The sequence below is a fragment of the Paroedura picta genome, chromosome 4 (assembly GCF_049243985.1).
Source record: "Paroedura picta isolate Pp20150507F chromosome 4, Ppicta_v3.0, whole genome shotgun sequence".
Taxonomy (NCBI): Eukaryota; Metazoa; Chordata; class Lepidosauria; order Squamata; family Gekkonidae; genus Paroedura; species Paroedura picta.
The window spans coordinates 68,645,402-68,667,142 of record NC_135372.1 but is presented as its reverse complement, the minus strand read 5'-3'; the positions used below and the strand labels follow the sequence as shown (position 1 = coordinate 68,667,142).

Sequence of the window (21,741 nt, the reverse complement as noted above, 5' to 3'; positions counted from 1 at the left end):
TTTTTTTAGCAAAGAATTTTCTTTAGCAAAGATAGGCAGGGAGAGCATTGACTTGGATGGCTGAGGTTGGCCCAGTCCTATCAGATCTCTGTTTGCCTGTTTGTTTGTTTTTTAAGAAAGACTTAAAAAAAAAAAAGGTCACCTGCCGAACAATACATTTTATCGGTCAACTAGAATTAGGTTGTTCAACTTAAAGGAAGATAGTTCATTTTGGTCTTTGTCTTGATTACATCTTTCTTTAGGTCACCTTTTAATTTCAGATCAGGTGGGCCCTGCTGGCTGGAAAACCTGCCTTGGCCTTTGTTTGGATTCAGTCTGGTCAGATAACATATTCTCTATTTAGCTTTTATTCTATTATCCTTGCTGTTCTGTCTTTGTGCATTCCTTTGATAAACGTGAGTAATTATATTTTGTTGTATTTGGGGGGGGGGGGCTTCTGTCTGAATCTAGTTCTTTAAACTTATTGGCTATAGTTACCAGCTTAATTTTATTTTAGAACTCATCTTCCAAACATTCCGAAGGCTTCTTGTTTAGACCTGGGAGGGCTGGAGACTCAGTCCCTTGGTCTCTGGCTGGTGGATTAGATAAGAGGACTAGTGGTAGCACAGAACTCTGGGGCTATGAGGAGTCATGTTCCAGCACATTTTAGTTTTGTTTTGATCAACCCAATACCATGATAGCTTGTGACACCATGTTTTTAGATGGCAGGATACTGATCCATCTTTTTATTGGATGGGAACTTTGCCCATCAAACTTTGGGTGGGGGCTTTGCCCATCAAAACCCTCAATTGTTTTTCTTCTCCTTTAGTGTATCTTCCACCTTTAAGTTTGGAAAGTCTTCAGATTCAAACCCTTGTAAGACAGTTTGATTCTTTGGTCTAGACTATAAACAGTGATGTATCCTGAAGCTAAATTTTACAGCCTGTTCTTAAATATTTGTTTAAAGGATGATTTTAAAACTCTCTGCATGACAATGCAAATAGTACTGAAGGAAAAAAGAGAAATACATGGCCAGGGGTGTGTATATGTTCTGAACAGATAAAGTGTCCAACAATTAAAAACTCAGCTTTCAATATCTTATTAATGCTTCGTTTTTGTAAAATACGTTTTTAAAAACCACTAGCATAGTATTACTGTAATAATCCTTATTGTTATTCTTAACATGGATTAATTTTGTTTCAGAAAAAAAATGGGTAATTAACATTTTAGCTTATCACTTTCATTCCATGGATTCAAAGCAATTTGTTACTTGGTTAGTTTCTAAGAGTGACTCTCTAATAATGGGCCTAGACAGCAATAGAGTTCAAGTGAATTGGACTTTCCACTTCTAAGCTTCTTCGCTGGGGTTATATTCCACACAGTTGAAATAACTGCATAGTTTATTTCCTTGTTTCTTAGTCTACTAGGGTTTTCTCAAATCAAACCACAAATAAATTAACCTAAAACAAGAGAGAGGCATCATTCTGAAAAGAGTTAAATAATAAGCAGAGGATGATGATGAAGAAGGCCATCTGTAGCTTCCACTTTTCCTGCTTTCTTCTCAATTTCCCATCCACCAGCCAGTCTGTTCCCCATCTTCAGCTTTATTTGGGGTATGTATTCTGGCTGACCCAAACCAAAAATATACTTGAAAACACTATATTGATTTTTTTCAGGTATATTTTGGCTTCCCACATTCAGGATTTTTGAGAGAGCTGCCCAGATGTAGTCAAGAATTACCAGCAAAATCAGCTGCCCAGCAGAGCTCGAGTGTTTCCCAACAGGATCAGTACCTGTGCAGGCTTTGAGCAGTTCAGACTAAACTGAGCTGCCAAGCAGAGCCTCAGCAGAACCTGCATGGAGAACTCTCCGCACAAGATTGGCTCATGGATGGGCTCTGTTGGGCAGTGAACTCAGGATAGGCTAGTAGGAGAGTAGCCTGTTCTGAACTGGGTGGGTAGCCTGTTCTGATAGGTAGCCTGTTCTGAACTGGGCTGCCCAGCAGTGCCTACAAGGAGAACTGTCCCCACAAGATCAATTTCTGAACAGGCTGTGTTGGAATCAAGGTTTGAGAGTTGGCAATACCCTTGTGATTTCCAGTGAACCTCCAAAATTGCCACAGGGAAGGCACTGATTTTTTTTTAAGGTGCAGGTGCTATTTCTATTATTTTAGGGGCTACCCCACAATTATTTTTATTTCAGATTTCTCTGCCAACCTGTTCCCCCCCCCCCATAGAGGTTTGTGGAAGTTCTGTGTTGCTTGTTCATGATTTAAGTATCCACAGATGTGGCCATGTTGAGAATTAGATATATTGATGTATTACAGTTTACAGGAGGGGGGGGGGTGTCCATTCACATTCATGCAAGAATTAAATCAGTTTAGGTACTTGGAGGCCAAACGTGATTTCCTAGAGAATGCATGGTGTCCAATAGAAAACTATAGTGGACAGGGTTTACTTAAAGTTCAATTTTCCTTGTACAGGCTTGTGATGTATTGCTATGCTCTGTAATTTTTTCTCTCTCAATAATTTGCATTTTCCGAAGCTCTTTGTTTGCTGGTGCAGTTCCCAAAGCCTGTAATGATACAGATCTGTTTCCCCACTGAATAACCACTAATTTGGATGCAGTATAGCATTCTGGTCTTCTGTGCTGCTTGACAAATGCAGAGAGAAAGAAATGAACATTTGGACTGTCCGCCAGGTGTGTGGTTGTTACACAATGTAGTTTGCTGTGTGAGTGTGGATTTGTGATGTGTAGGAGCCTTACTTATGAAAACTGGATGACATTATGGTCCTTTCAAATTAGGAAGCCATGAAAACAGCAGCAATAGTGAAGGCACCTGGAGCTCTCTATGTAGGGTTGCCAACAAGCTTGTTCCTTTAATAAATGCTTAATGCTTGGAAATGAACAGTTGATGCTTTTCATGCCATGGAGGAAGTAAATCTGGTAAATAACAGGCCCTAAACCACTATTATAAAGACAGGAATGTTTTTCTCCAAGAAGTCAGTAGTGCTGCCTCAGAGCTAGATACATTTTTGGTTATTATTCTGTTAATAACAGTGATGGTGACTGCTGAAGTAGAGTATGAAGAGATGAGATGGGAGAGTTATTTGCAGATTGCTTTTTGTAGCTTGTTTTTCACCACCAGGTCAGGTGTGGCAGTCAAGAAATACGATGATAGATAAACAAACAAAAGTGTCAAAAGTTTCTAGAATTGAAGTTCAGTATTTCTGCTTCCAGGGATATGCTTTGGAGACTGTAAAATCTGACCAATTCGAGAGAATGGGGCAGTACCCCACGTGCTTTGGATGCCAATAACCCTTGTGTGTGTGTGTGGGGGGGGGATGCCCTGTCCCTTTAACAGAGGATTATGAAGCTTTCAGGGCACAGAGGTAAATATTGTCTGGTAATTGCCTGGTAATCAACATCCTATTAAGCCTCTATTAAAAGGGCAAGACATTTTCTCTAGGTTGTTGGTAATGCTGTCAGACTGCTCCCAACTGTCTCCTTCCTACTTTCTTATTGCCCACATCAGACAGTCCAGAGAACATTCTGTCTTGTTTTGCTTTTGTGTCACTCAGCACTGCAAGCAAGCAGAGTCCCCTTTAAACCATACCCATCTACACCAGTACCTTAGTTACTATGGGATTCCCTCTGAGTTCCTGATTAATCCATCAGGGACTCTCTGACCTTTTCTGCACCAAGAATCCAGCACAGCGAGGGTCGTCAACCCCCGGTCTGCGGCCTGGTACCGGGCAGCGAAGGCCTCAGTACCAGGCCACTGGCAGCTGCACCTGCCTCTCCCCCCCCCCCCCCGCAGCAAGAAGCTCGCCAGGCCACGAGCAAAGCGGCCACCAAAGCGGAGCTGCCGTGCATGTGCGTTTGTGCTCCCTGCTGGCGCAAATGCGCATATGGGCAACTCTGCGCCATGCACATTTTCATGCACGACGCCCGGGCCGCCAGCTCTCCTCCACCCCCAGAGGTAGTCCTCAACCGCAAAAAGGTTGGGGACTGCTGCAGCACAGCACAGCACTCGTTTGGACGCTGGGCTAATTTCTGCTTCTGGACTATTTAACCACATTCACTTGTAGGGCAGATGAGGGCCTGCATCGTGCCAAGCCTGGGACCACTCCAGACCAGCATTGACATTGTCTGGAAGCAGAAATTAGCCCTGTTACCAGAAGGGTGCTGTGCCGGGCTGGATTCCTGGTGCAGAAAAGGTATCTCTGAAAGTCACATGCTATGAGTACAAAAGCCCCGATGAATAAGTGTGCTATTTCTTTAAAGCCTGCACACACACTCCTTTTGGCTCCACCTTATCCAATAGAATGGATGGGGAGGAAACTGTTGTTGATTTTACACATGCCCATTTAATTCTGAAGGAGGATACCATTTCCTGTTAATTAGGGCAGACTAGAGAGAATACGTCCTGATATGTGTCTTCTTAGAGGGCAAAATGTTGGCATTCATCCTTTTCCTTGGCTCTGAGTACTTGAAGAAGGGTTGTGATAGGTAACAGTTGTTCAGTAACTCAGCTGTTACTGTGTATATAAGGGAAAAGGCTGAAGTTCCTCCACTCATCAAATATAAACCCATGGCCCTTCCAAAACTCCAAGCTTTACCAGGCTTGCTTTCAGGATTGTTTGAGCAAGGTTGGAAACCAGTGGGAGACTCAACTGTGTGAGAACGGGGAAGGCATGACTGACTTTCTCATAGAGTTATAACCAAATGCTACACTGGCATCATCCTGATGTTACTTATAGTCATGTTGGAAGTGATGCCATCATTCCAGGATGCTACAAATCAGCCCACAATTACTACCATTTTTCTCCTGGCTATGTAAGCTGCAGTGGGAAAGGAGAGTAGGGAGTGTTCCAATCTAGGTTGCAGTCCTATACGCATCTGCTAAAGAGTGAATTTGACTTATTACTCACTGGTCTTAGACCTGCCAGCTCATGGTGGTTCACCACAAAGAGATAAAACACAATAAAATTACCCAACAACAATTAAGAAACCCTTCCCTGATGTCTCCATTCTACCCAACCAAATAACCTGATCTGTTTTGACTACTGGTATAGGTGACCTGATTAAAAGCAGATTTTTAAAATTCAGCTATACTGATCAGCTAGCTACCTGTTTCAAGCAAAGGAAAGCAAAACATACTACTGAAACAGATGTCAACCATTTAAACTGTAAGTTTCCCTTTCCTCTATTTGAAAGAGGGGAAATAAAATGGAAGGTTTAAATGGCTGCTGGCTGATGCATGGACCTGCCATGCTGTTAAACTAAAATGGCTGTGAGCCATTTAAGCCAGCCCAAAAAGGCAAGTGAAGACCAGTCAAACCACAAACAGAATAAAGAAATATTTGATGTTTAATGGCTTATAATGTCGTCTTTTATTCAAAAATGTGTTTTCATAATAACCAAAAATAAAAAATTGACCTTATTGTGGCTTTATATAAGTCATTCATAGTACGTCAGAATCAAAAACAAAACCACAATCAAAGCCAAAATGGGGCCTGGATAAATTCAACATTAATTTCAATATGCCATTTTCAATTGTTTCCTCTTCAGTGGTTTTACCTATAACATAATTATTACAAGTCATAATTTAATAATTGTGTAATCCAATAAAATTATTAAATTTATATATAAAGTAAATAACGACCTACTATAGCAGTGACATATCAATCTGTCTTTGCTTCGATAATTTCTATAAAAAAGAAAACATCAAAGCACTGTTACAATAGTTTCATTAACATTTCTAGAATATCATTCAAGTGTTTCAAAATAGTAAAGTATCTCACCACATACAGCATATAAATTGTTCCATAGGCTCACAATCTCTGGGAGAACTCTCTTAGTGCTCAAAAGTGAAATCACCATCTCCCTACCATACATTTAGACATTTAACATCAAGACAAAAGGACAGGTGCAACCAATTTCAATGCTTCAAATTTTAGTGCTGTCAATACTTTTGTTACTAGAGATTCTGAAATACGTTACCTCCTGAAGGGGAAAATTTGGGGACTTTGAAGGTTCCTTTTCTGAAACTAGCAATCTGGTTTGGGCTGGTGTCCAGCCTTTGACTTCTACATGTAGCCAAATTACTCCTAGTTTTGTGCTGCAGTAGCAGGCAGTCTTTTTTGTCTTGTATACCTGTGGATTTGAAAGGGTTTTTATCTTATTTGGAGGCAAACTATATGAAAGACTGTAATGTTAATTAAAAAGCACTATTAGAGGAAGGGGCCATGTGCTCCTGAAAAGGAGATGGGAAAATAGTGGGCTTAACCCTTCCATTTCCAGATGCTTTTTCATTTCTGAAACACCAGATAGGGTTTTGTTGCATGTAGTTTCTTACAGTATTCCACTGTAACCTGCTACCCCCTTAAGCTTTCACAAAATCAGCCTCTCCGTCAGATGGCTATCCAGCCTCTGTTAAAAAATTTCCAAAGATGGAGAGCCCACCACCTCCCGAGGAAGCCTGTTCCACTGAGAAACTGCTCTAACTGTCAGGAACTTCTTCCTGATGTTTAGACGGAATTTCTTTTGAATTAATTTCATCCCATTGGTTCTGGTCTGTCCCTCTGCACAAGAGAGAACAACTCTGCTCCATCCTTTATATGGCAGCCTTTTAAATACTTGAACATAGTTATCAGATCCCCTCTCAGTCGTCTTCTCTCCAGACTAAACAGACCAAGCTCCCCCAACCTTTCTTCATGCGTCTTGGTCTCCAAACCACTCACCATCTTTGTTGCCCTCCTCTGGACATGCTCCAGTTTGTCTACATCCCTCTTCAACTGGGGTGCCCTAAACTGAACACAGTACTCCAAGTGAGGCTGAACCAGAGCAGAGTGAAGCGGTACCATCAACTTGCATGAACTGGATACTATACTTCTTTTAATACTGCCCCAGGTCTGCCTCATTTTTATCCACATAACAGCCCTGTGAGGTACATTAGATTGAAAATATGTGACTGGTCTAAAATCACCCAGTCAACTTCCACAGAAAGATGGGAATCTGCACCTGGATCTTGCAGAGTCAGATGGTGTCAAGTCATGCAGAGGTTGCTGCAAAGCCAAGCATTGACAGCCTCCAGTGAGTTCTCCCTTAAAGGCCAAATTGATCTGGAAAGGGCCTCATCCTTCTCATGTCTTTAACTAACACAGCCAATCGTTCAATGCCGTGGTTGCCTAGCAATTGCTACAGAGGAAATCTATTTCTTAAAACTACAGGCAGTCCTTTTATCGTTTTCAGATTTTTTCAAAGCTGTCCAGTGGTGTTTTTGGAGTGGGGGGTGGGGGTTGGAGTTCATATTTTTCTGCAAACCTAAGGCCCTTTTCAGGTTTGTAGAAAGATCTGCCTTGCCAGTCACTGGATTTATGTTTCCATAGATATTCAGACTGCATTATTACAATATAAGATTATGGAAACTAGAAGCTGAGGTAGGGTAGATATCCCAATGGCTTGAATAAACATACCTTTGCTAGGTTACATTGCTTTAACAGCAAGATTATTTATTTACAATTTTTATTTTTATATTGATGTCAGGAATGCAAAATAGATTCCAGGGATCTTGAGTTCTGAATAATTTATATGTGGACTAATTCATACGTATATTTTGTTGCAGGCAAAAATACCATCTTTTTGTGTTTGTGCTGTTTATATCTCATTGGCTATTGTTCAGAGGAAGAAAAGAGAATCCAGCCATGTTACTGGAGATTCAGAATGAACACACTTCCTAAGAAAGGTTTAGATGCTGTATTTTGGAAGCATATTGCACAGCACTGTGAGATATTAGAAGTGAGAAACTATTTTAGTCCTTTCTTGTTGAGAATCATTCACAATTCAGCCCATGTATAACAGTATGTTCCTTCTCACCATGTGCCCCATCAGCAGCAACTGACATTTTACCTCCTGGTGTTTTCTGCTGTTTATCAACCTAATATGCCAGGCACAGGGAAGAAAGAATTCTTTTCACCCCTTCCTGATTGCTAAAGTATATTTAATTTGGTTATTAATAATCAAATGAAAAGCAGTAAGGCTTTTCTTTTGTAATACTCTTTACAATGGGATCATTTCAAAAAACGCTGCTTAAAAAACTGTAAAAAAAGACTACCTAAAAATTACTAATTGTAAGCTGGACTCAGTATGTCATTATCTAACTCAGACTTTCGTAACCATGGTTCAGTGAAACCCTGGGATTTCTTGATGGTACTGGAAAGGTTTCCCAAATGGGTGGGAGTTAATTAATTTTCAAAATATTTTTATAATTTGTTAAACATTTATTGGGTGATATGACCATATATGATCATGTTGACCTACCCACCCCTCCTAAAATGGCCAGTGATGGACCTAGAGGGGGTGAAGGACCCTGGGTGGGCTTGTCACAGCTATGCTTCCCAAGCATATTATGCATAGAATCTTAGAATCATAGAGTTGGAAGGGGCCATACAGGCCATCTAGTCCAACCCCCTGCTCAACGCAGGATTAGCCTTAAGCATCCTAAAGCATCCAAGAAAAGTGTGTATCCAACCTTTGTTGAAGACTACCAGTGAGGGGGAGCTCACCACCTCCTTAGGCAGCCTATTCCACTGCTGAACTACTCTGACTGTGAAAATTTTTTTCCTGATATCTAGCCTATATCGTTGTACTTGAAGTTTAAACCCATTACTGCGTGTCCTCTCCTCTGCAGCCAACAGAAACAGCATCCTGCCCTCCTCCAAGTGACAACCTTTCAAATACTTAAAGAGGGCTATCATGTCCCCTCTCAACCTCCTTTTCTCCAGGCTGAATATTCCCAAGTCCCTCAACCTATCTTCATAGGGCTTGGTCCCTTGGCCCCAGATCATCCTCGTCGCTCTCCTCTGTACCCTTTCAATTTTATCTACGTCCTTCTTGAAGTGAGGCCTCCAGAACTGCACACAGTACCCCAGGTGTGGTCTGACCAGTGCCGTATACAATGGGACTATGACATCTTGTGATTTTGATGTGATGCCTCTGTTGATACAACCCAAAATGGCATTAGCCTTTTTTACCGCTGCATCACACTGCCTGCTCATGTTTAGTTTACAATCCACAAGTACCCCAAGGTCTCGTTCACACACAGTGCTACCTAGAAGCGTATCCCCCATCCAGTAGGCATGCTTTTCATTTTTCTGACCCAGATGCAGAACTTTACACTTATCTTTATTAAATTGCATCTTGTTCTCATTTGCCCATTTTTCCATTGTGTTCAGATCTCGTTGAACTCTGTCTCTATCTTCCGGAGTATTTGCCAGTCCTCCCAATTTGGTGTCATCTGCAAACTTGATGAGTAGTCCCTCCACCCCTCATCTAGATCATTAATAAATATGTTAAAAAGTACCAGGCCGAGCACCGAGCCCTGAGGTACCCCGCTACTCACCTCTCTCCAGTCTGATGAAACACCATTGACAACAACTCTTTGAGTGCGGTTCTCTAACCAATTCCCTATCCACCTAACTATCTGAAAATCCAGATTGCAGTCCTTCAACTTATCCATCAGAACATCATGGGGAACCTTGTCAAATCTTTACTAAAATCCAAGTAAATGACATCAACCAAATTTCCCCGATCCAGCAAACCTGTTGGTCAAAAAAGGAAACTAGGTTGGTCTGGCAGGACCTGTTGGAGACAAATCCATGCTGACTTCTTTGGATCACCAAATTGTCCTCCAGATGTTTGCAGATTGCTCCCATTAATATCTGCTTTATTATCTTCCCCACAACAGAGGTCAGACTCACTGGTTCATTAGTTTCCCAGGTCATCCTTCCTCCCTTTTTTGAAGATCGGAGTAACGTTTGCTCTCTTCCAGTCCTCCGGGACATCTCCAGTCCTTAAAGAGGTTCCGAAGATGATGGACAAGGGCTGTGCAAGTTCTCTGGAAAGTTCTTTGAGTACTCTCGGGTGCATTTCATCCGGACCAGGGGATTTGAACTCATCCAGTGCAGCTAAATGCCTCTCGACAACCTCTCTATCCATGTTAACCTGCCACCCAGACACTATCCTTTGGCTACGGCCATCTCTAGATGTGCCTAAACACTTTGACCTGTGGGAAAAAACAGATGTAAAATAGGCACAAAGCCTTTCTGCTTTCTCTGTATCTTCCGTTAGATCTTCCGTTATCTTCCATCTGCACCCAACAGTGGGCCTATTGCCTCCTTTACTTTGCGTTTGCTCCTCACATAACTGAAAAATCTTTTCCTCGTTACAATGGGCTTCCCTGGCCAATCTTAGCTCACTCTCAGCTTTGGCCTTTCTGATGATTGATCTACAGTGCCTAGTAACCTGTAGGTACTCTTCTTTAGAGCTCTGTCCTTCCCTCCATTTCCTGAACATTTTCCTTTTCTTTCTTAATTCCTCTTGAAGTTCTCTGTTCATCCAAATAGGCTTCTTAGAGCTCCTGCAGTGTTTTCGTCTTTCTGGGATAGTCATTGATTGAGCATGCAATAGCTCTTGTTTGAGTAGTGCCCACCCTTCACATGCTCCCTTCCCTTCCAGCATTCTCGCCCATGGTATGACACTCATCATGTCTCTGAGCTTATTAAAGTCTGCCCTACGAAAATCCAACATCCGCGTCTGGCTACAAGCTTCCTTGGCTCCCCATCTCAAAAGGAATTCTATGAGGACATGGTCACTTCCCCCTAGGGTCCCCACCTCCTTCACCTCATCCACCAACTCTTCCCTGTTGGTCAGTATTAAGTCCAGTATGGCTGAACCTCTTGTGGGTTCATCTACCATTTGATAAATGAAATTGTCAGCCAGGCAGGTCAGAAACTTGCATGACTGAGGACGCTTCGCAGAGTTTGTTTCCCAGCACACATCTGGGAAATTGAAGTCACCCATGATGACAAGGTCCTGCCGCTTGGATATTTTCTCAAGCTGCTCACAAAGTGCAGCATCCACATCCTCTCGTTGGTCAGGCAGTCGGTAGCAGACACCAACCACCACACTGTTTGTTTTCCCATCGCTTATTTTCACCCAGATGCTTTCCACTGTAGATATGCTCTCCTTCACTAGAATTTCCTGACAGGTAAGCCCTTTCCTCACATAGAGTGCCACTCCTCCACCTCTTCGATCTATTCTGTTTTTTCTGAACAGTTCATATCCATCCACCATTACATTCCAGTCATGAGAATCATTCCACCAAGTTTCCGTGATGCCTACTAGATCATGCCTTTCCATCAGCATGAGAAGTTCCAGCTCTTCCTTTTTATTGCCCATGCTTCGGCCGTTAGTATAAAGACATCTGAATCCTTTTACTTTTGGTTCCCTATGAGCTGGCCTTGCCAGTTGGGCTGCCTCCGATCGTTTTCCTTCCACTCCCTATGTTGATCGTCTCCTTCCCCTAGTAGCTTTAGTTTAAAGCTCTCCTGATGAATCTCCCCAGGTTCCTGCCAAACACATTCTTCCCCAGTTTCGATAAGTGCAGTCCATCAGGTGCTAGCAGGCCTTCCTCAAGAAAGCCTATCCCATGGTCCCAGAAACTAAATCTCTCCTGCCGGCACCAACTACGCAGCCAGTGATTCACCTCCATTATCTTCCTCTCCCGACGCATTCCTCTTCCCTTGACAGGCAAGATTGAAGAGAATACCACTTGTGCCCCCATTTGCTTGAGCTTCCTCCCCAGATCTTGATAGTCTTTTTTAATAGGAACGATGGTATTCAGGTGTCATTCGTTCCCACATGGACCATCACAAATGGGTAGCGATCCGTAGATTTGAGGAGTTTGGTTTAATGACTTCTGGGGTTTCTCAAAGTCTGAAGCATTTCAGGGGTTTCTCAATGGTAAAAAAGTTGAGAAAGGCTGATCTAAGTAACAAAATAATGTTCTTGCAAACAAATAGAAGAAAGTAGCTAAGAATCTAAGTCATTTTAGGATACTGGCTGTCTCATTTTATGGCTGATTTCATTTATTTAGTAGACCTTGCTCAAATGGTGCATTATTGTTGGCTTTGCCCAAACACCAATACAAGACTAATGAAGGGCACATGAGAAACATGGTAGTTTTAAAGATGAATGACCTCTTGGCTTCAACATTCATCATTTGTTTGGAACATCTCCCAGGTCTTGAACTAATATTGTAAAGCCAAAATTATCTAAATGGTATACATGCTTTGGTGTTTTGCAGATGATTTGCTCACTGCATGTTCCAATAATTTAGTTAGGGGTTTCTAAACAAATTAGGCATACACAAGAAAAATAATTTGTTAGTTTTTAGAAGCAAGTGAGTTACAGAAATTTTTCAAAAAAGTTTGTCTTCTATCTGTATGCTATATCCATTATCTAGAAATTGTCACCAGTACATAGATTGTGTTGTCAATTGTGAATTGATATTATTGTAGTACAGTTTGGAGAGAAGTCAGCATAAATGATGTAGCACTTTAGTGGGGTTCTTCAAAATCAGAAGTGCAACATTAATTATATATATTTCATTTTCAAATTTAATCTGTGTCTCAGTGGGTTACCAAGAATAATAATTAAGGATTCAGTCAAGGTATAGAAATCTATTAGCTTCTGCATGCAGGACTGTGTATACAGAATCTTGAAGGATAAGCAATTTTATGTATTGTACTCGGAATTTTGTTTCAAGGAGATGCTAACCCATTTCTTCTGAGACTGCAAGGTAATTTCAAAAGAATACTTTTTTCTCATGTGAGAGAAAACTTTCATTTTGCATTGAAAGCACAGATTTATTTAACTTCTACTTTCTTTGCCAAAATATTTATAGTAAACACACTTGTCAGGTAACTGTGTACACTTTTCTTGACAAGCATAGAATGGCATATTTGTTCCTTCTAAACTTAGAATGAGAATTTTAGTCCTTCAACATCAGCTGCAATAATTAAAACTGTAAAATGAAGGATAGCCACATATATGGCCTTTGGAGAAAGTGTAGGATGAAAACATAACTGATGAGTACATCTAAATAACTCAAATAAAATCTGTACTCTTCAAATATGTCTAGCCCTCTTATCTACATTCATTCTGCTAAACTAAAAGTCTGTGCCTCATTTTCATATCATATCAACTGGGATGAAATTTTCTTTTGGTTTCCAAGTAAATGATGAACTGTCTCACTGAGAACAGTTTAGAGAAACTGGCTTGCAAAGGATCACTATGTTGTACTTGTTTTGGAAACTGAGACCCATGCTGACCATTTGCTGATTGTTAAATAATTTCCAAATGTTAAAATTTTGATGACTCTTAACATTAAATTTTATGAAGACAGGGATGCTTCCTGCAGTGCGAGACTCTGAGCCAACTTGCTTGATCTAGTTTAAAAATACAGGAGGAACAGGGGAATGAAACACACATACAAGTAATCACATACAGATATGTTTGTGTACATGAGTGTGTGCCATTATTTTACAGAGTATAATTTATATAAGGTACTCTTGAGCACTGCATTAAATTGACACTTTTGGATTGTGAACACGCTAGCAAATACATATAGCCTGTCCTTTTCTTTTGAAATGTGCTGCAATTTCTCTGCTGCAGAACTGAAAAGCTGTTGTTCCCTAGTCAAGTTTTGTACAAAACAACCGTGTGTGGATGAAAACACTTTGATCCTTATTACTGAAACAGAGGGAATTTTTTAAAAGTTTTTGCTTATAAAGCACAGAAAGCAATAAAAACAATCTCAGGCAGTTAATGGCTCCGCTGTACCTTTAATCGGAGAGACATAAGAATATCAGGAAAAATGAAGGCAAATGCTATTCCCAATTGGTATCGTTAAACATGTTGTATTCTGTAAAATGAAAAACTCTGAAAATACCTTGAAAGAGCTGCAAAATAAATAGCTCTAAACTGAAGTATCAATCTCTAGAGCTTTGGTGCCTACTTTGTTACAATGCAACCAAATTGGATAATTACAAGAGAAGCTCAAATTAAAGAGATAAATTAATGTGTAGTGTGAGCTGCTAATAACTCTCCCCTCTTCAACATTAAGAAGATTAATAGTATATTGTTTGTAAATTGCAAATATTATATTTGCACTATTAAGATAACAACTGAAATGCTTTAATTTTGAACATCCATGATAATTTTTGCCATGAAATTCCTTTTGTATTGAAAACATAGACTGTAGAGATATAAGGCTTTTCTGTCTATGAAATGAGAATGGTGCAGCTCCATTACGACTTATAAACCCAGTCTGTATTCTGACAATGGGATTTAGGTGTGTTTAAGGCATAGTATTACACATTGGTAAACACATAGCAGGAATTAGGAAGCATCAGTTAATCTGTTTTATGGTCTTTTTCAATTTTGTCTCTCTCTTATTTAATATGGTAACCTTTGGTTCCACAGATCCACTTCAGAGCTAAATGCAAAGATTTAATAATGAAAATGGGTCAATAAGTTAGCTTTATTACATATCTATTGCTTTGCCAAAGAAACTACATTGTTTTTCAAGCCATTTCAGTTTTAATTATGCTTTCTATTGACCGTAAGCTTTCATAGAAAATGCAAAGGTCAACTGTGTCATTATTCTTTACTGATTAAATCTTAAGTCTGCTGCAAGAATGACATGCTGTACTGAAGACAGCAACAACAAAAACAAAAGCTGTCTTGTAAATGCCCATAACTGATTAAAGTCACAGCAACTTGAATTTTTCTTTGAAAAACTATTTGGTAGTCAAAGAAAGTGAATGTACAGTCATGTTCTGCAATAGAACTTCTTAAGATGCTCATGCAATGCAGAAAACAGCCCCACACATGGGTTGGGAGCATGCTGGCCCCATCCCTTATATCTGCATGATTGCCTTTTTGTCTGCAAGAGTGACTGCATGAAGGAAGTGGCTGTACAGACTCTCCCTCCATGTAGTCAGTAATGTTGATGATGAGGAGGAGGAAGAGTTCACACAGCCACTTCCTCCATAGGGTTGTTACACTCCCTTCAGATGACCAACCGATAGCTCAGAGTCAGGGGGCCAGTGTGTTTTCTTGTGCTCTCCCAGACTGCATGTTCAGTAAACTCATGGGAATGTTGTGTGCATCAGGCTGCTGTGGCTGATCGACTGTGTGGCTTATCCCCTCTTTTGTTGTTATTTTTAATGTAACTTGCAGAGAATTCCAAGCAGATCCAATTCATTATTTGTGCTCAAGGAGAAATTGTTATGGGTTGTCTGCTTTAAATCAGATATAAGTTTGCATAAGGGCCATTCTGAACTTTGATCTGATCATGGAGTCACAGCTAATCATTAAAATACCCACTTTCAACATATACATGGATGGTAGTACTGCAACTTGTACAGTACAACTTGTTGTGCAACATACATTAACACTGGCCATGATACAAAGTACTTCAGTGGGAGTTCTGTAGCAAGTTGCTCCAATTCCAAATATAAGATGACCTGTGCTTGCTGATAAGACATTCCTGAAGTGAAGAACTTCAGTAATGTATGTATGTACAGGGAAGCCCCAGGCTGGACAGAAATATTTCAACACATGTAAAGGATTCTTTAGACCCTACCAGCACATAAGAACAGGTAGTAAACTGATTGTGTGAATGATTAGTGCATTTCCCTCGAGATAACTTGGGAAAATGGTTGCACATTTCCCTCAATTAAAATTTTTTAAAATATATTTTAAAATCATATTTACTTATTTTACATATTTACTTTACATATTTACATAAGTCTAAATTAGTTACATGTAAAAGATAATTAATTGAGCAGCATCATAGAAGATGAAACTAATTTTATGCAGAAATACCACTACAATCAACAGTAGTGTACACTTCAGAAAGATTTCAAAATGGCTCATCCAACAACTCAAAAATAATGAAGGGATTTTATAAAGTGAAACAAACTGCAAGGATCATAACAAAAGTGGGCGTAGAGCAGAGGTGCAAATTAAAAGGCTAAGATAAAGCAATGTATTGAGGCAGAATTGTTTTGCTGACAGAAGGTAACATGAAATCAGATTTTCATGGAAGGCTGTTGAACTTAATGGAAGGTCATAGATTGCTGTATTGTAAGTCACAATGCTGTATTGTAAGTCCCCTGCTAGTTGATCAGGGATCCCCTGCCCCAAGCAAGGGCCTGGCAACTGTAACTGACAGCCATATACTTTTAAAATATTCTAGGTTGAGATTATTAATGTCTTTGATCATTTCCTAGGAATGCCAATATCTCTTCATTGCTTAAAGCAGCTCATTCAGAATGAATGAATTGTTGTGGTCATTGTATGTCCTGATGTTCAATAAGCTTATTCATTTATTATATGTATACAGATAATTTTTTACATAGTGGCTCATTCAAGCTTTTCTAAATAGTGAATGATAGGTATTTTAAAAGAAAATAAAATTCTATGGTAATTAATATATAATAACCTTTTTATGCAAGAAGATTTTCATGGGATAGGTTGAGGTCATCAAATGAAAAATGCTAGGTATAGATGGAATGTTGCCATGGGAAGCTGGAGGAAATACACATGTGGCCTTTATATGTGCAGCTCCCAACCTGGTATACAATGTTGTGTGCTTGGGGTGATCTTTAGAGAAATCAGGGAGAGAAAGTTTTTAAAAATATGATGCAGTGAAATCAGTTAAGGAGAGAGAGAGAAAAACATTGTACTAAATCTTTATTGACAACACTAGTAGAAAGACAAGAAAGGAAAGGAAAATTTAACATCAAAGTATCAAAATCCAGAAAAACAAAGAAAAGCAATCAAATGTTTTCTAATAGAAGTGATCCATGGCTAGTCTGAATAAAGCCCCATTCATGAATGCATGTACAATTAAACCTGCAAAAGAGAAGGCAAAGGGGAGAAGTCAGACCCACCAAGGGGGGAGGGATAACTGGGCTTAGAGCAGGGTGGTGGGAGAAAGAGAAGAGAGATGCAGTTTTGAAAGTTTTACGAGCAACAGAGGGGGGCAGAGCATACCCATGGCTAGTCAGGAGAGATAATGAGAATGAAGGTGGAATGTGTTTCTGGGGGTTGGAGAAGTGTCATTTGATTAGAGTTCATGAAGAGCAAGAAATTCATCTGTAAGAATATGGGTTACCAAGACTGATAGCAAAAACAGCTGAATCTGCACTGGGCTTTTTATCCCTGGTGACCCTGAATTTTAAAAAGTCATTTACATGTTATTAAATTTCCATTTTTTTATTTAGTGCTTTAAATTTTCCCTCTGCAATGTCTATGGTTGATCCGCAGTGACACTACCATTCCCCTGTGACATCCAGGAGTGGATATAACTTGCTAAATTTGAGAAAATCACTCCAAAAGTCCCAGTATTCCAAGTGTAGATGTCTGAGTTTTGCCGGATTAACTTCCTCCCCCATGCCTCCAACACTGATTTAATGAAGCAGTCTGTTGCTGATTGGTCAGGAAAGCAGTCAAAGACTGGTTGGTTCCCAGTTGGAATTCCCTCACAAGACTTGTATTTGCCCTCATTTTTTAAGTTACAGTGCTCCAAATCCACTCTTCTTTGTGCCAAGATTTGCCTTTTGGATTTTCTTTCCCCACTCATTCCCCCATCTCGCTCGCTCAGGAGAAGAAAAAAAAGCAGCCTCATGCTCCATCTCTCCCCATCCCCTTTGGCTGTAGAGTCAGGAGACAAACAGCAGGAAATAAACCCCTCTCCAGCCTTGTGGTCCTTCAGGGCTGGATGAAGCTTGATGACCACCACTCGTCTTCCCCCTCTTAGCAGCCACACAATTAAGTGTAGAACACAATCTGTTTCAATTTGGGGAAAAGGAAGGAGGAAGATCGGGTTCAGATCAATATGAATTCAGCAGGATTGACAACGGGGGGCAGGGGGAAGTAAGTGCAGAACCAGCCAGGGAAAGGGAGAATGTAACTCATACATTGCCTGATTATGAAACATGAGCTTTGTCAAGAGTCACAGTGGTAAGTGGGAGCAGTTCTGTAATGTTACTGAATGTAAAATGCTAGGCTAAAGGAAGCTAGTCTGACCTCAACTAGGGCCAAAGCCTTTTATGTCCTGGTCCCCACCTGGTGGAATGAGATCCCAGAGGAAATCAGGGCCTTTCCAGAGGCAGATCAGTTCTGCAGGGCCTGCCAAAGGGTGCTCATCTGCCAAACATTTGGTTGAGGTCCAGTGAAACTAGTCATCATCTCCAGGGCCCCCTAAACCCCTCCTCATGAAACAAACACCCCAAACTGTTAACCACGGGACTGTTAAACTCAGTTTTCTTGTTATTATTGTTACTACTGAATTGTACTGTATTGTTTTGTAGTTCCATGTAAACCACCCTGAGCCACAGGGGAGGGTGGTATATAAATGTCACAAACATACATACAAACAAACTAATGTAAATTATTTAAAATCCAACATTGATGCCAATGGGAAAGGAGGTGATGTTATACTATTTACTGAGGAGTTGATTTGTTTACTGGAAGAGTTGATTTATTTATTGGAAAGGTCTGTATTATTTCAGATTCTCCTTGAGCAGAATTGAATTAAGATTAACATTACAGTTCTGAAAGCCCAGTTTAGTCTGGGCATGGGGAGATTCCATCAGGTCATGACAAGTCTTCCATGTCAGGGCGTGACAGTTTCTTTTCAGGCCAGGACTGTTTCATCAGCTTCTTTTCTTTTCTTTTCTTTTCTTTTCTTTTCTTTTCTTTTCTTTTCTTGTACTTAATTCCTGTCAAAAGTCTCTAGTTTGATCCAAGATGAAGCCTGCAGGGACCTGAAGAGTGTAGTGGGTGCTGGGGTAACAACATATCAAAGTGATAGTTAACTGGTCTCAGCAGTAATACTCATTATTGAAATCATGTTGCTATGTGTGCAATTGCTGTTATGGGCCAAGGATACTCTATCCATTACTATAGAAAGAGGAGGCAGATTCACACAAGATAAATTGTTGTATTTGTAAAACTTGTTTTGTTTTTCCGTTCATAAAGGATGGAGGATAACAACTATGCTTTCAGCCAGGAAAGATTCAAGTGGGTAGCTGTGTTAGTTCCTCTAGTCTGAGGAAGAGTGCATGCACTCGAAAGCTCACACCTTGAATAAAGATTTGTTGGTCTTAAAGGTTTTATTGGACTCAATTTTTTTTCAGCCAGGAAAATTAGTGATATGTCCCAAGTGTCAGGAATTAAGTTATGAAATACTGCTTATTGAGACAAGACATCAAATTAACATCTCACAGGAAGGTCACCTGTTCAGGACACTGGGATTTCAAGCATATGACAGCCAAACTGTTGGAGGAGACAAGGTCAGATAGACTCACACTTTCTCTTTTCCTGCCACTGATGTTGCTTTGCTCCATAGATCAAAGTGGACAGGGAACTATGCCTTTCTCCTCCCCCTTCAAGATTGTCATCTTAATCTGTGCCTTGTGAAGACTGCTGTCTTTCAGCCACGTACTTCCCTTTTAGGTTTCTGTAGTAAATGAGGTTAGCAATTGGTAAGACACTCAGAGCTTCCATGTTAGCTAACTCTCCCAGGAGAGCTGTTACATTGATGGCTAGTGTAAAGTGGGTATTTAAGAAACACTCCCTTGTACGAGGTACATATCTATTAACAAATATAGTATGCTTATACAGTGTTTTTAAAAACATGATTATTAATATCCTAATTTCCTTGCAGACTATTACCATGACTCCAGTAGTTTTATATGGCCACAGGAGTACCAGTGAACAAACTGAGTGCTTGCACCTGCAATGATTAACCCGTTCATTTAATTTTTACGCCCATGACCTATTGCTTGTTATGGAATTTACTGAAATTTCAAGAGCATATATTGGTACATCCAAGGCTCTATCTTCAGAACCGGTACATCCAAAACTAACAAGTAACAAAGCACTTAATCTGTTTGCATGTAATGCATCATCATCATCATGTATAAAAACATTATTAAGACAAATTTACAGTTTTCAAACAGCACAGAAGTTACAACATTAGGCCTCCCTTATCGATATTTGAGCTGCTAATGCTCATATTTCCTGACTGGGATACCTAGGCAAACTTAAATTTATCAGATTCTGGAAGCCAGGCAGGCTCAGTCCTGGCTAGTACTGCAATACCAGAGTCACTATGCAGAGGAAGGCAGTGGCAAAGCACCTCTGAATATCTCCTGCCTTTGAAACCCTATGAGATTGCCATATGTCAGCTTTGACATGATGGGGGGGAAATGTCCAGAATCCTTCCCATAAATATGTACATAGAGCTAATATCTGGAATATAAACAGTTCAGCACATCCCTTCTTTTTGGATCCCGAATAACCCCAGTCTCAAACCAACATAATTTTCATAGAAACCAAACTGCCCAGAGAACCACTTTTCTGTATAAACTGCTTGCCATTACTTTATTTCAATCCCTCCCCCCACCCCACCACGACAGAATCACAAATAGTAACAAAGACAAAACCAATTATTAACTGACTGGCTTGGAATTGCTGAAGTTACACATTTTATGCAATGTTCAATGATAGTACTGGTAGGAGAAAAAAAAATAGATTTTGTTGTCATATTATTAATAGTTACATCTGCTTTCCTATGTGGGCGGTGACTCCTTTTTTCCCTTGCTGCCACATTGTTGTATTTTCCCCCCTTATTTTCTTCTCAGTGTTCCCCTAACCATTCACTACTAGTGCAAAAGCTGATTATCTAATAACAGCATACAATAATTTTGGGCTTGTAATAATAATGATTGTAGTATAATGAGCTGAGATCCATTGCTTATGATTATTAGAATATATTTCCTACCATTATTAAAATTCCACAATATTACTTTCACCCTTATTGACAGAGTCATCTTCAATGCAGTGATTTCTTTGGCCCTCACTTTCTATTATTTTCTTCCTTTTATTTTCCCTTTACCCTATGCTAACTCCCTTTCTTTCTTCTAGCCTATTGTGTTACCCAAATGGGCCACACATGTCAGGAATGGAACATGCAAAGACATCCCATTGTTAGCACAGAACAAACTCATATATATGGGTTCTTTAATATACTTGAGCTCTGGAGCCTGTGTATACCAAGGTACAGATTTAGATTAACACAGGGAAATATTGGGGTGGGGGAAGACTCTTAGACAGAAGGGGGTTGTATTTTGTAAACAACAAAAAAGGATGTGCTCCAAACTAGCTACAAAAAGTGGGGTTGAGGAGTAACTCTTACACCCTTTGCTGAGACTGAAAGGATGGGATATCGGCATCAGAATATGGGAATAATAAGAATGTGATCATTTGAAGGTAAACCAGCATAAAAAGAAATCTTTTGTCTATATGACAGAGAGGAGTTTTCTTCTGGTGCATGGGGAGTGTCTAAAATGTTTCTTTCAGGAGACTCGGAATTTAGATAAGGCTGGGTACTTGTTATGATTGGGGAAGACCAGAAGTCTTCCTGTCTCCTCATTTACTCTGGTGTTTACCCAGATCTCAGTAGTTGATGGTAGAAGTCTCCATGCCTTTGGAGTCTCTGCCAATGTGTTTCATCACAACGCAGCAAAATTACAAATCTCTTTCTAGTTTTGCCCAGGTCTATAGTTTCAGGCATCTACAAATGGCTTCTCTCTGGCTCAGCTTTGTATCAGGCCTTTCATAGCCTAACAATTGGACAGTAATCAAAGCATCCTGAAATTTCCAAGTTATGCTACAGTTCTTCCAGTGAGAGAAGCTGACCATGTGAATACCATTGAAATATGATTCAAATGGGTAGCTGTGTTGGTCTGAAGTAGCACAATAAAATCAGAGTCATGCCTTGAATAAATCTTTGTTGGTCTTAAAGGTGCTACTGGACTCTGATTTGATTAAAATATG

General features: G+C 40.1%; 1 protein-coding gene across 5 annotated transcripts in view; it reads left to right on the top strand.

Annotated features, from left to right (window-relative positions):
- Positions 1–21,741, top strand: part of ST6GALNAC3 (ST6 N-acetylgalactosaminide alpha-2,6-sialyltransferase 3) — a 387,985-nt gene that overhangs the window by 214,332 nt on the left and 151,912 nt on the right. The gene's annotated exons all lie outside the window — the stretch shown is intronic.